Source organism: Callithrix jacchus, chromosome 15, assembly GCF_049354715.1.
Source record: "Callithrix jacchus isolate 240 chromosome 15, calJac240_pri, whole genome shotgun sequence".
Classification (NCBI taxonomy): domain Eukaryota; kingdom Metazoa; phylum Chordata; class Mammalia; order Primates; family Cebidae; genus Callithrix; species Callithrix jacchus.
Genome location: NC_133516.1, coordinates 101,478,092 through 101,493,735, shown reverse-complemented (window position 1 = coordinate 101,493,735; position 15,644 = coordinate 101,478,092). Strand labels below are relative to the sequence as shown.

The following is a 15,644-nucleotide window of genomic DNA, read 5'->3' as shown; positions in this document are numbered from 1 at the left end:
CTTGTTTCCTTCCTTTATATTCCCACAAACAGTTTCTCTTTCTCCTGCTTAGCTGCCTGGATTTGGAGGGGGGTAATATAAGCTTTCCTTTGGACACCACCACTGGGACTGTGTTGGGTCACTCTTGAAGCCAGAACAGTACTACGTGTTACCCAAGGCCTGTGACTACTATTTTCTGGCTACCACTGATGTTTATTCAAGTGACAAAGGCTTTTAGTTGGCAGGTGATTAGTCCTGCCAGGCCTGGGTCTCTCCCATCAAGGTATTGGGTTCTCTTCTGGCCCATGGTGGGTCTAGAAATGTCCTCCGAGAGCCAACACCTAGAATCAGAGACATTAGGAAACTGCTTGGTGCTTTATTTTACTGTGGCTCAGTTGTTTCCCAAATTGCAAGATACAGTTTTTTTTTTGTTGCTGCTGTTATTGTTTTTGTTTTATTTTGTTTCTATACTTCCCTTTCCTTTCCTTTCTTCTCCTTTTCTCCTTTCTTCTCCCGTGGTGACTACAGCTGGGAATGTGTTGGGTCACACCTGAATCCAGCATGGTACTGGGTTTTACCCCATGCCTGTGGTGACTGCTGCCTGGATACCACTGATGTTTATTTAAGGCCCAAATGCTCTTTAATCAACAGGTGGTGAACTCTGCCAGGAGGTTTAGGACTCTGCTTGATACTTTACTGTGGCTGAGCTGGTATCCAAGTTGCAAGACAAAACTCTCTTTACTCTCCCTTCTCCTCTCCTCAAGTGGAAGGAAGTAGTCTCTCCTGGCGCTGTGAGTGGCACTGCCTGTGTTTGAGAGAGTGGTGACGTGAGCCCTATCTTGGGTACCTCAGCTGCTGTCTCACTAAGTCTTGTACACCCCAAGTCTACTGCGTCTGAGCCCAACACAGCCCCAAGACTTGCCCAGGAACTGCATTTCTTGTGGCTTAACCTTCATTTCAAGTGTTTTTAGAACCTCAGAATGCTTTAGCCTGCAATGGTGGCACTAGCCAGAACTCAGGTTCTGACAGCTGGGATGAACAATTTCTCTTTGGCTAGGGCCGGTATAATTGCTTTTTCTGTGGGTGTCAGCCCAATTCTGCCTTGTGTTACTTTCCACTGTGGCAAGGCAGCACTAAGTTTGAATGTGAAATCCCAATCACTTTGCTCTTTCTCGAGTACACAGTTTCTCTGTCCACATCACACTGTTCTGTTGAGGGATCAGGAAGGGGTGACATAGGCAATTCCAGGCTGTCTTACCCACCCTCTCCAGTGCCTCTTTCCTTTATCTTATGTTAAAACCAAGTATTGTGTTCACTCACCTGATTTTTGTTTTTTCTGAAGATTTTATCTTTGTGTGGATACTTGTTCTATTTGGTGTTCCTGCCTGGGGATCGAAGATGATCTCTAAAGATTTCTATTCAGCAGTCTTGTTCTACCTCCTTCAAATTTTAAAGCCTCAGCAAGTTTATCTCCATTAATTTGGCCCTTTAGTGATGGAAAGTGTTTTATGCCATCTATAAATGTGAAGATAATAAAGCTGTTCTCTCATCTTTTCTTTTTTTTTCTTTTTTCTTTTTTTTTGTATTTTTGTCTTTTTTCAACTCGCCTTGGGATCAGCCGGTACCAATACAAGAGAAATCAGTGTCACAAAATAATCACAGGTGTCATAACTTCCCTCCAATTTTCTTTTTTTAATTATTTCATCTTTTCATTAATCACTCTACTATGTATTAAATAAAAACTACCTCAAACATAATTAGTTAGGGATCACATTGAACATTTCACTGTCCAAAGGTGTAACACTTTCAGAATTATAAACTTCTTTAAAAGTATTTTGGAAAAAACTATTTGAGCACATGACGTTTGGCCGCCATCTGCACAGGGGTCAGCCAAGTCACTGATTCATTCATTGGTTTCTTCCCATTGATTTTTGTATCTCCAGTAGTTCAGATAACAATGAATTCATATCAATACCATGGTGACACCATTTTTTAAAATGGCATCAGTTATAACATGTTAGTCAAGATATTCTGGAACCTTGAATACATTATTCCATGCATATTTACTCCCTGAAGTGACGAACGGTCCATCATGATTGCACCTATAGAAACCACATTTCCTTTCTTCTAATGTCTTTTCGGTGATGTTTTCTTTTATTACATATTCCCACAGATTGCCTTATGGGAAAGACAGGGTCTAGCTCTGATGATTTACTCTGAAGCCCCCTTGGCCAGGGGATGTGTTTTGGCCGTTCACCAGTCATTTATCTGCCTAATTGTGGAGGAAATTGATTTCCTTCTAGATTTTTAAGTGACCTTGCCTTTTTTTTACTTATAAATCATAATTTAGTTATAAAATTTAAAATTCATTAATATTTTATCCCCGAACTGTCTGCTTCAAAAAAAAAGTCTTTAAAACTCTATGAATATCTTAAAGACTTAAGATTGGTCTACGCTTATTTTCATTGGAAAAAGCTGTGATTATTATCTTGTATTATGCTTCCAGCATAATCTAAGCCTGCAACTGTTGCCTTGAAAGTTACGATAGCAATGGACCACTTATTTTCAATCCTCCCCTTAATAGTACATTTTATTCACAATGGCTAGAGTAATAACTTTATTCAAATTTCCATTATATAAAATATAAATAAATTTGGAAATATTTTAACAACTTTAAAATTTATTTAGTATAATGTTAAAATTACTCACCTGGACAAAAATAAGTCTTACATGATCATGTCTTCTTTTCTGACCTCATTTTTACTTTTTCCTCATTTATGATACTACAGCCACTGTAGCTTCTTTCTGTTCTTTGAATAGATTAAATTCCAAATTACCACTTCAGGGAACTAAAAACTTAGATTGTCAAGACCCAAAGTTGCAGAGATAAAAAGCAAAATTTTAATCATTGGGTTACTAGGTCCAATAGTGAGGTAAGTCACTCACATTTCTACTTCTTCCACTTCAGACCTTTGGAATACAACAATGGGAATAATACCAATTACAACCATATAACATCATCTGGAGGATATTATCCTAGTCCTGTGATGCATTACAATAAAATTATTGCCATAAATGATTCTTCATAAGGACATTCTTCATTTATATCAAGCCATCTGATTAAAAGATAGGAAACATAGTATGTCCAGGGAATTTCATAAACATGGGCCTGTTGAAGAATTTCGTTTGCTGTCTTGCCATATTATATGGAATTGTATGCTTGTAAGTCTACAGATGGTTGTTTTGGCAAAAGGATTATTGGCAAGAGAAGGAAATTCATATATATATCTTGTATAAATGCCTGTTGAAGTGTGAGCAAAGTGCTATTCTTTCCAGAATGAATTTTGTCCAGTGTAATTACACTACTCCTAGGCAGCCAGCTGATACTTCCAAGAAAACTGTCCTATAGTCAGGTCACAGTGTTGGTCTCTGTGGTTGGCAGATTAGACATGAAGCAGTGGCTATCGGTAGATCATCTGTGGTGCGTGGAAGTCCATATTATTTAGCCCAAGTATACCCTCTAACCCTACTAACATGAATGCTTTGCTAATTAGACCTCTGCACAAGTTCAGACTTGGAAAATAAGCTGATTGACATCTGTAGAACTGGTCAACTTGCCTAACATGTTATTAAGACCCTCCTCTGCTAAAGTCACTCTCGGGTGAGTCATTCTTGGGCATTGGGAAACCTGCTCAGGCAAGTTATTGTGCAAATGTAAAGCCACTTCAGGATTTGCAACGAGCACGCTTGTTACTTGGCTTCCTTCCTGTGGTATGCAGAATTCTGAGATGATCCCTAGCATTATGTACATATCTTCTATAATACCCTCCCCTTGACTGTGAGTGGTAATTATAAATGTGATGAAATAGTCACATCATTATGTTATGTAACAGAAGAGCTTATGTAATGTAATTGAGGTCCCTAATCAGTTGACTTTGCTAAGCAAGAGCACGATTATTTTGAGTAGGCGTGACAAAATAGGATTAACTCTTAAAATATGTCAGAAACATTCAAAACAAGCAAGACTTTTTTTATAGTCTGAATTTTTAAAAACCCACAATTTCTATCTATATTCACTTCTATTAATCTTAAAGCTATTTTATAAAGCAAAATATTATGTGAACAATATCATTTAATTCTAGGATTTTTCATTTCTTAAATGATGTATAAATACAGAATCACAGGATTTTATAATAGTTACTTAATACCTCTTGTAATATCCTTCCTTTTTTACGGACAGAGTAATAGAATAAGAATTATATAAATATCCCTCATTTGTATATGTGTACCTTTGAAAATTATTTTTAAAAGCCTGAAGCACAATATTAGACTATGAGTATATTTTTAAGCTCTAGGGGCATAAAAAGTTAATATATTTAGTACACAGAATATAGAAATGTTAACTTTCAAATAATTGGTAACATAAGAAACTGGACAATCTCCCGTTATCCCTTTTCTAGTTTCTGACATTTATTATCCATGTTACCAGCTTAAATGGGATGTTTGAAAACAAGAGACCAGCTTATTGGGAATATCTAAGTCAGAAATTATCAGAATTTGGTGGCTATCAGAATCCTCCTGGCTGTTACAGAAGCACGTTTCCTGAAAGCCTTCACTACTCAGCATTCTGACTGTCACATTGATAGGGAGGAGAACAGCATTGGAAAATGAATGTTTGATAGCACTCCAGGTGAAATATCAAGTAGGTATTTTTAGGATCACACCTTGAGAAGCATGACTCCAATCACAATTACTACCACACTCCAGTATTTTCAGTAAGATGTGCTGTCTCCTTTGCCAACCCTGTAGGTTGTAGGCTAAACCACTTGCTCACTGCCTTTAATATTACACTTCACCTTCTCTCAAAATTCCCTCAGATACTTCAAATTTAGAGCTTTAATTTCTTTCAACATTCTGCCTTCTCCTCCTGATTAGGTTGTTTTGGGTTTTTTATTTTGTTTTGTTTTGTTTTTCTTAAAAGAATCACCTGTCTTCTTTTCACACCTTTTCCCCTCCATTTGGCTTTCCAGGAACATTTCTTTCCAGACTCCTACTCTTTTCTGCTATCCTTGTAAACTTCAGTGATATTCCTTCTATCATTGCTAATGGGAAGGCAAAGTTTAGGCTAAGGATTTCTGAATGAAATCTTGCTCCAAAGTAAACCTCTTGTTTTTTTCTTTTTCTGACCCATCTGGCTCTTGAGAAAAACCTACATTTTTTAAATGATAAAAGAAATAGATAATCACTATTAGTGATTCTTTTCTGTAACTATTTAGATGACATGTGGTTTTCTTTCATTAAAGATTTCATGATCTGAACTACATCAAAGTCATTTAAATTTTTGTTGTAACATTTATTATAAGTTCAGGCACATAAGCACAGGTTTGTTATATTGGTAAATTGGTGTTATGGGGGTTTAACATACAGACTGCTTCATGACCAAAGTATTAAGCCTAGTATCCATTAGTTATTTTCCCTGATCCTCTCCTTCTTCCAACCCTCCACACTCTGGCGGGCCCCAGTGTCTGTTGTTCCCCTCTATATATCCATGTGTTCTCATTATTTAGTTCCCATTTATAAGAACATGAATAATTATTTTGCATTTGCTGAGAAGTGTTTCTGTTTGATTATGTGATTGATTTTAGGGTATATGCCATGAGGCAATGAGAAGAATGTATATTCTGTTGCTTTGGGGGTAGAGAGTTCTGTAGATATCTTTCATGTCCATTTGATCCAGTGCTAGGTTCAAATCCTAAATTTCTTTTTTAATTTTCTGCCTAGTGATCTGTCTAATACTGTCAATGGGGTGTCAAAGTCTCTCACAATTATTGTGCATCTGTCTATGTCACTTTGTCAAAATCTAAGTTCTTTCTTTATGGATGCGGGTGATTCTGTGTTGGATGCACATATATTTAGAATAGTTAGATCTTCTTGTTTAATTGAACCCTTTATCATTGTGTAATGCTCTTCTTTGTCTTGTTTGATTTTGTTGGCTTAAAGCCTATTTTGTCTGAAATTATTGCAACCCCTGCTTTTTCCATTTGCTTGGTAGATTTTTCCCCATCCCTCTATTGTGAGCTTGTAGGTGTCACTGCATATGACATGGGTCTCTTGAAGACAGCTTATCAAGGGGTCTTGGTTCTTTGTCCAAGTTGCCACTCTGTGTCTTTTAATTGGGGCATTCAGCCCATTTACATTCAATGTTAGTACTGATATGTGTAGATGTGATCCTGTTATTATGATGTCAAGTGGTTATTATGAAGACTTGTGTGATTGCTATATAGTGTCACTGGTCTGTGTATTTCAGTCAGTGTGTTTTTCAGCCAGCTAGTGAATGACCTTTTCTTTCCATACTTAGCACTTCCTTCAGGAGTTCTTGTAAAGCAGGTCTGATAGTAACAAATTCCCTCAGCATTTGCCTGTCTGAAGTGAATCTTATTTATTCTTTGCTTATGAAGTTTAGTTTCGCTGGATATGAAATTCTGGGTTGGAATTCTTTGTTGAACATTGGCCCAAAAATTTTTCCAGTTTTTAGGATTTCTGCTAAGATGCACACCATTAGTCTGATTGTGCTTCCCTTTGTAGGTGATCTGACAGAAATTTCTGTCATTTCTGCTTTGCAGAAAACTCAGAAACCTTGCTGGAGAGGTGGTGTGGTTGACTGGAGAAAAGATTTTTTTTTCTTTTTATCCTATTTGATGACCTTGAGGGTTTACTAATGTAAATTAGTAAATAATTAATAGACTACAGGACATGCTAAAGATGAAATGAATTTCAATGTATGCTGAAAAAAAACAGAAGTGCTATACAAAGATTAAAAAAGACAGAAAGGTCATATACTGAGAATGTATCCTATAGGCTAAAAGCTACCTCATTCCTATAGAAAACAACCAATAGGACAAAAGCCACCTCATCCCTATATAAATCACCCAATGGCAATACCTAGCCTAGTCCTGTCACAGTCCCAGATATATCCTGTACAATTGGCAAGCGACTTACCTCTGCATCTCTCTGATAGAGAAAGGGGTACCTTTGCCCTTGGTAACTTTTGTCTATGAGCTGCTTGAACATACTTGGGTTTTTATTCGCAAAAGTATGTCATTAGAAGGGAAGGGGATGGTGGAGGAGAGAAAAAGAGACGGGATGCTTGTACATTGTGTATCCCAGAACTTATGTAGCAGGTAGTTTTTCACACTCACAACCTATCTGAAGCATGTTAACCTGCCCCACCTCTCTCCCTTGCTTCGTACTTCATATTTTAAATATTTTTAATAAACTGTGAGTTGTTCTATAATAAACTGTGACTTTCTGCTTTGTGACCTCTGGGGTAGTTTGTTAGTATGCTTAGAATCTATCATTGCATCAAGTGATTTCCTATATAGTAGATAATAATAAAATCATCAAACATACTTGCTAATACTCTTTACAATGGATATTTAAGGCCAATTATTTAAAAATTAAGATAGCAAGATATACTAGGATTAAGAACATCCAATTGTACTTGTAGAAAGCAGTATTTGTCTGTGTGACTTCTAAATAACCTTGACCAATACCAGATATTTCTAAGGATGAAAACAAAAGTAAATTCTCTATAAAGCTGTTATTTAATCTTTAAATTACCCTGGGAAACATTTCTTCTGATACTACTTGGAAATGATTTTGTGTCCTAGAGAATGGAAACTTGTGGTTCATAACATTTTAATTCCATTTATATACTTAGATAGTTTGCTTCTTATTAATCTACAATCCTTTCTAAGGTATTGTTCTTTCCTAGTGGGTTTCACATACTGATAGCATATTGAAAGCTGCATTCCAACCACGCCTGCAGAATTTCACTGACGACACTCTTGTCTGTCTTGTGTCAGTGCCCTCATTTATCATGTACTCTTTTGTCAGACCAATCTTGCTACAGAGATGCTTTAAGTCACTCTTATTTTTAAAAAGTGTTTCAGTGGATCAAAGATTGGATTTAATAAAGTCTAAATTTGTGACTCAGGCATTCTAAAACCTTAGAGAATCAGGCCATGCCTCTTTTCCAGGCTTATATGTTCTACTATTGTCAATCCAAGCTATGGTTGCCATGCTTCAGTGTTTGGTCAGAACTTCAAATCTAACAAATGCTAAGTAAGTTCAGTATGAGATTTGAAACTGCAAATGCATGTCTGTTATCTGTGACAACCTAGTCATTACTTAATGTTTTTGTAATAATCTCATCATCTACAAAATGGGAACATAATCATAATCAAAGCCATAATTATACCCTCCTTACAAAATTCTAAAGATTAAATTAGATGGTCTATAAGGTGTTATTTATTGTGAGAACCCCTTTCTCTTTATGTACATATCTATAGATGTATATTGATAGACATATACTTTCTAAAAAGTTCTCTGTGGATCAGCTGCATCCACATTTTAAAAATTTCCCCTATTGTTTTTAAAATCAACTTGATTTCTATATACTAGTAATGAAGAATTGGAAATAAAAAGCAATGTGACATGCATAGTAACATTCAAAAACACATATCACACCAAGAGTGAATTTTAATAGAAACTATAGAAGCTGGGTGATAATGACATGTCAACATAGGCTCAACAGTTGTAACAAATGTACCACTCTGTTAGGGGTATTGATAATGGTGGAGGCTATGGATGTGCTGGCCAGGGAGTATATAGGAAATCTCTCTAATTTCTGCTAAATTCTGCTGTGAACATAAACTGCTCTAAAAAATAAAGTCTCTTGAAAAGTAAACATAAAAGTTATGAACTAATGAGTATATTTAGTATATATGCTGAAAGCCAAACAAAAGAGTTCTGGTTTCAGCCATGACATGTAAAGAGCTTGGAAGTCACCACTTCATTTATTACTAAAAGAGAAGAAATAAATAAATGTAAACTTAACATTTCTTGGGTTCATCAGAGAATTCAGGTTACAGGGCAAATCACCACTCTGAAATCAGGAGAGACAGGCAAATACACAAAAATGCAGTTGGGATCCACTTACCTAGAACAAATGTTGCTAAAGGCAGAATTGTTAGAAATGTTTATTTAAATAATAATATAGACAAGTTGGTGGAGACTGAGTGTGGACATTCTTGAGAGTGAGAAGCTCCTGAGAGTCATAATTTTAGGGGAACCCCCACATTCTTGTGGGTTTTACATTCAGGAAACTCACAAGGTTCTCAAAATGCAGAGGTAAGAACAATCTTATCTTCCAGAGCTTTATGCCACGTAGCAGAAAAGGCAATTTACCCAACTCTAGCCCCTTCTTTCTTTTTTTTTAAGAGTCTTAGAGGGAATTTAATGAGATCACAGTTATAAAGCAGTTACATGTACATAGAGTAAACATTTAATTAATGGAAACTATTATTATTTCATGTTAAGGAGTTTTTTCTTTTATTACATTTTAGGTTTTGGAGTACATGTGAAGAACATGCAAGACTGTTGCGTAGGTACACACATGGCAGTATGATTTGCTGCCTTCCTCCCCATCACCTATATCTGGGATTTCTCCCCATGCTATCTCTCCCCAACTCCCCATGCCCTGCTGTCCCTCCCCTTTTCCCGCCAACAGACCCCAGTGTGTAGTGCTCCCCTCCCTGTGTCCATGTGTTCTCATTGTTGAACACCCACCTATGAGTGAGAACATGCAGTGTTTGATTTTCTGTTCTTGTGTTAGTTTGCTGAGAATGATGGTTTCCAGATTCATCCTGTCCCTACAAACGACACGAACTCATCGTTTTTGATGGCTGCATAATATTGTAAACAGTACTGCAATGAACATTCATGTGCATGTTTCCTTATGGTAGAACAATTTATAATCCTTTGGATATATACCCAATAATGGGATTGCTGGGTCAAATGGAATTTCTATTTCTAGGTCCTTGAGGAATCGCCACACTGTCTTCCACAATGGTTGAACTAATTTACACTCCCACCAACAGTGTAAAAGTGTTCCTATTTCTCCACATCCTCTCCAGCATCTGTTGTCTCCAGATTTTTTAATGGTTGCCATTCTAACTGGCATGAGATGGTATCTCAGCGTGCATTTTGATTTGCATTTTTCTAATGACCAGTGATGATGAGCATTGTTTCATATGTTTGCTGGCCTCATGTATGTCTTCTATTGTAAAGTGTCTGTTCATATCCTTTGCCCACTTTTGAATGGGCTTGTTTGTTTTTTCCTTGTAAATCTGTTTTAGTTTTTAGTAGATTCTGGATATCAGCCCTTTGTCAGATGGGTAGATTGCAAACTTTTTTTCCCATTCTGTTGTTGGCCTATTCACTCTAATGACTGTTTCTTTTGCTGTGCAGAAGCTGTGGAGTTTGATTAGGTCCCATTTGTCTATTTTGGCTTTTGTTGCCAATGCTTTTGGTGTTTTGGTCATGAAGTCCTTGCCTATGCCTATGTCCTGAATGGTTTTGCCTAGATGATTTTCTTCTAGGGTTTTTATGGTGTTACGTCTTATGTTTAAGTCTTTAATCCATCTGGAGTTAATTTTAGTGTAGGGTGTCAGGAAGGGATCCAGTTTCTGCTTTCTGCACATGGCTAGTGAGTTTTCCCAACACTATTTATTAATAGTGTTAACAGGGAAGTCTTTCCCCATTGCTTGTTTTTGTCAGGTTCGTTAAAGATCAGATGGTTGTAGATGTGTGGTGTTGCCTCCAGGGCCTCTGTCTGTTCCATTGGTCTATATCTCTGCTTTGGTACCAGTACCATGCTGTTTTGATTACTGTAGCCTTGTAGTATAGTTCAAAGTCTGGTAGTGTGAGGACTCCAGCTTTGTTCTTTTTGCTTAGAATTGACTTGGCTATGCGGGCTCTCTTTTGGTTCCATATGAAGTTTAAGGTGTTTTTTTCCAGTTCTGTGAAGAAGATCATTGGTAGCTTGATGTGCATAGCTTTGAATCTGCCAATTACTTTGGGCAGTATGGCCATTTTCACGATATTGATTTTTTCTAACCACGAGCATGGAATGTTTCTCCATCTGTTTGTGTCCTTTCGTATTTTGTTCAGCAGTGGTTTGTAGTCCTCCTGGAAGAGGTCCTTTACATTCCTTGTTAGTTTTATACCCAAGTATTTTATTCTCTTTGTAGCAGTTGTGAATGGCAGTTTGTTCTTGATTTAACTCTCTTTAAGTCTGTTATTGGTGTAAAGGAATGCTTGTGATTTTTGCATGTGGATTTTGTATCCTGCCAAACTAAGCTTCGTAAGTGCAGGAGAAATAAAGTCCTTTATGAACAAACAATTACTCAGAGATTTCATCACCACCAGGCCTGCTTTACAAGAGCTCCTGAAAGAAGCACTAAACATAGAAAGGAACAACCAGTACCAGCCACTCCAAAAACGTACCAAATGGTAAAGAGCATCGACACAATGAAGAAACTGCATCAACTAACGGGCAAAAGAGCCAGCTAGCATCAAAATGGCATGATCAGATTCACACATAACAATATTAACCCTAAATGTAAATGGGCTAAATGCCCCAGTCAAAAAACACAGACTGGCAAATTGGATAAAAATTCAAAACCCATCGGTGTGCTGTATCCAGGAAACCCATCTCACATGCAAGGATACACAAAGGCTCAAAATAAAGGGATGGAAGAAGATTTAGCAAGCAAATGGAGAGCAAGAAAAAACAGGAGTTGCAATTCTCATCTCTGATAAATTAGACTTTAAACCAACAAAGATCAAAAGAGACAAAGAAGGACATTACATAATGGTAAAAGGAATGATGTATCAAGAAGAGCTAACGATCCTAAATATATACGCACCCAATACAGGAGCACCCAGATACATAAGGCAAGTTCTTAATGACTTACAAAGAGACTTAGACTCCCACACAATAATAGTGGGAGATTTTAACATCCCACTGTCAATATTAGACAGATCAATGAGACAGAAAATTAACAAGGATATCCAGGACTTGAACTCAGACCTGGACCAAGCAAACCTAATAGGCATTTACAGAAATCTCCACCCCAAATCCACAGAATATACATTCGTCTCAGCATCACATCACACCTTCTCTAAAATTGTCCACATAATTGGAAGGAAATCACTCCTCAGCAAATGCAGAAGAACGGAAATCATAACAATCAGTCTCTCACACGGCAGTGCAACCAAGTTAGAACTCAGAATTCAGAAACTAACTGAGAACCATACAACTTCATGGAAACTGAACAACTGGCTCTTGAATGTTGACTGCATAAACAATGAAATGAAGGCAGAAATAAAGAAGTACTTCTAAATCAACGAGAACAAAGACACAACATACCAGAATCTCTGGGACACAGTAAAAGCAGTGCCTAGAGGAAAATATATAGCAATAAATGACCACATGAGAAGCAAGGAAAGATCTAAAATCAATACCCTATCATCAAAATTGAAAGAGCTGGAGGAGCAAGATCAAAAAACTCAAAAGCTAGCAGAAAACAAGAAATAACTAAGATCAGAGCAGAACTGAAGGAGACAGAGACATAAAAAAACCTTCAAAAAATCAATAAATCCAGGAGCTGGTTTTTTGAAAAGATCAACAAAACAGACAGACCACTAGCCAGATTAATAAAAAAGAAAATAGGGAATAACCAAATAGATACAACAAAAAATGATAAAGGGATATTACCACAGATTCCACAGAAATACAAACCATCATTAAAGATTATTACAAACAACTCTATGCACATAAACTAGTAAACCTGGAAGAAATGGATAAATTCCTGGGCACTTGCACCCTCCTTCAAGCCTAAACCAGGAAGAAGTCAAAATCCTGAATAGACCAATAACAAGGACAGAAGTTGAGGCAGCAATTAAGAGCCTACCACCCAAAAAAAGCCCAGGTCCAGATGGGTTCACAGCCAAATTCTACCAGACATACAAGGAGGAGCTAGTACCATTCCTTATGAAACTATTCCAGACAATCCAAAAAGGGGAAATCCTTCCCAAATCATTTTATGAGACCAACATCATCCTGATACCAAAACCCGGCAGAGACTCAGTAAGAAAAGAAAACTTCAGGCCAATATCCATGATGAACATAGATGCAAAAATCTTCAATAAAATACTGGCAAGCCGATTGTAACAGCACATCAAAAAGCTTATCCACCATGATCAAGTAGGATTCATCCCAGGGATGCAAGGCTGGTTCAACATACGCAAGTGTATAAATGTAATTCACCACATAAACAGAACCACATGATTATCTAGATGCAGAGAAGGCCTCTGACAAAAATTCAACAGCCATTTATGCTAAAAACTCTCAATAAACTAGGTATTGATGGAACTTATCTCAAAATAATAAAAGCTATTTATGCCAAACCAACAGCCAATATCATACTGAATGGGCAAAAACTGGAAGCATTCCCTTTGAAATCTGGCACTAGACAAGGATGCCCTTTCTCACTACTCCTATTCAATATAGTACTGGAAGTTCTAGCCAGAGCAATCAGGAAAGGAAAAGAAATAAAGGGTATTCAAATAGGAAAGGAGGAAGCCAAATTGTCTCTATTTGCAGATGACATGATTGTATATTTAGAATTCCCCATTGTCTCAGCCCAAAAATCTCCTGAAACTGATAAGCAACTTCTAGCGCCTTCTTGTCTTCTTGTCTAACTTAAGGGTGTGTATGGTGGTGGAGGAGGGGAAAGTTAAAACAAACAAACAAACTACAACAACAACAACAAAGCCTGTTGTGAGAAACAGCCCCAGGACACAAAACACTAAAGGATTGAGCTTTAATCATAAGATTGTGCTTTTCCTCACTACCTAATACTTACCATCACCTAATGTATAATAAAAATGGATTATAGCTGAAAAAACTGCAAGAGACAGACTCTCTATTCCTTAGGGTTATCAAAAGACAAAAATTGATAGAATTGAACACAGACGTAGAAAAATTTACTATTGTAGTTGAAGAAGACCATAACACTCCTCTTTCAGCAATTGGCAGATCAAGAAGGTAGAAAACCATTAAGGGTAAAGTTGACCTGAAGACCATTATCAATCAACTTGATATAATTGACATTTATAATGTACTCCATAAAACAATAACGGAATACACATTCTTCACTGTCTCACATGGAAATTGACCAAGATAAATTACATTCTGAGACATAAGACACACCTTAACAAATTGAAATAATAGAAATTATACAATTCCTTTGTGCTCTGAAACCACAAAGGAATTCAACCATAAATCAGTAAAATAGTAATAGTTGGAAGATTTCCAAATATTTGAGGATAAAACAATATACTTTATATGAAAATGAGTAAAAAATTTTCTCAAATAAATTTTTAAAATATTGTACTAAATAAAAAAATAGAAATTACTAAAATTAGTTAAAACAGTGAAAGTTGTGCTTAAAGAAACACTTATGCCACTAAATACACATATGAGAAAAAGCAAAAACTCTAAAATAAATAATACAGCTTCCTTCTAAGGAAACTAAAGAAGAGAATGTAGTGCTAAAGCAATTAAAAGAAACGCAGAAGAAATAATTAAAACAAAATCAATAAAATTAAAAACAAGAAATCAATGGAGAAAAACAATGAAACCTCACTAGTATCTTTGAAATATATTGATAAATTGTTTTGAGGGTCTTTTTTTTTAAATTAAATTGTTAAAACTCTAGCCAGGCTAACCAAACAAAAGTGAGAAGACACAAATTACAAATATTAGAAATGAAAGAGTGGTCATCACTACTGAATTCATTATATTAAAAGATAATAGGAAATACTGTGAACAACTCTATCTCACAAATATCATAAATAGCATAACATAGATGAAATGCACCAATTTCTTCAACCACTCTATCAAAACTCCCACAAGAGAAATAGATAATCTTAATAGGATAATTATTAAATAAATTGAATCAATAATTAATAATATGAAATATAGAGCATGGGCCCATATATTTTTACTAGCAAATTTTATCAATTCTAGTATCAATTTTCTATATTACCTCATTCTCACACTGCTATAAAGACATACTGAGACTGCACAATTTATGAAGAAAAGAGATTTAACTAACTCACAGTTCTGCAGAATGTACAGGAAGCATGGCTGGAGAGGCCTCAGGAAAATTACAGTCATGTTGCAAGGGCAAAAGTGAAACAAGCACCTTGACATGGCAGAACAGGAGAGTGAACAGGGAAGTGTTACACATTTTTAAACAATCAGATCTTTACTCATCACTACTGATATCCCTTCTTACTTATACTTATATAAATAAAGAATCATATGCTATATTTAGTCTATATATATATATATATATATATATACATATATATATATATATATATAACACAATCCCCACCAACAATACATCAAGTCATATTGGGGATATTGACAAAGTCATTGTAAAATATAGCCTATATTCATTAAATATATTTTAAATATAGCCTATATTTATTAAATATCATAAAATATAGCCTATATTTATTAAATATCATAAAATGTAGCCTATAATTATTAAATATAGGTATATATTTAATATTTATATTAATATAGGATATATATTAATACAGGGTATATATTTAATATTTATATTAAATATAGCCTATATTTAGGCTACATATAAATGAGTATACATAAGAAGTGATATCCGTTTCCCAAATCACTTCCAGAAAATATAAGCAGAGAAACATTTCCTATCTCATTCAAAGAGGTC

At 35.9% G+C, this 15,644-nt stretch overlaps 1 protein-coding gene and 1 non-coding gene across 5 annotated transcripts in view; one reads left to right on the top strand and one right to left on the bottom strand.

The window, feature by feature from the left end:
• The window catches only part of LOC144579619 (uncharacterized), a 634,762-nt gene that overhangs the window by 571,267 nt on the left and 47,851 nt on the right, over positions 1-15,644 (top strand). For 2 of the 4 annotated variants that reach the window (XR_013527741.1, XR_013527736.1), the window contains one exon: positions 9,387-15,119. The exons of the other annotated variants lie outside the window; for them this stretch is intronic. The gene's annotated coding sequence lies outside the window, so the exon portion shown is untranslated. Of the gene's footprint in view, positions 1-9,386; positions 15,120-15,644 lie in introns of those variants that run through there. 4 annotated transcript variants of the gene reach the window in all.
• LOC118148194 (small nucleolar RNA SNORD41) lies at positions 1,589-1,657 on the bottom strand. The gene has a single exon (XR_004734970.2). It is a non-coding gene; the product is annotated as a small nucleolar RNA SNORD41 (small nucleolar RNA).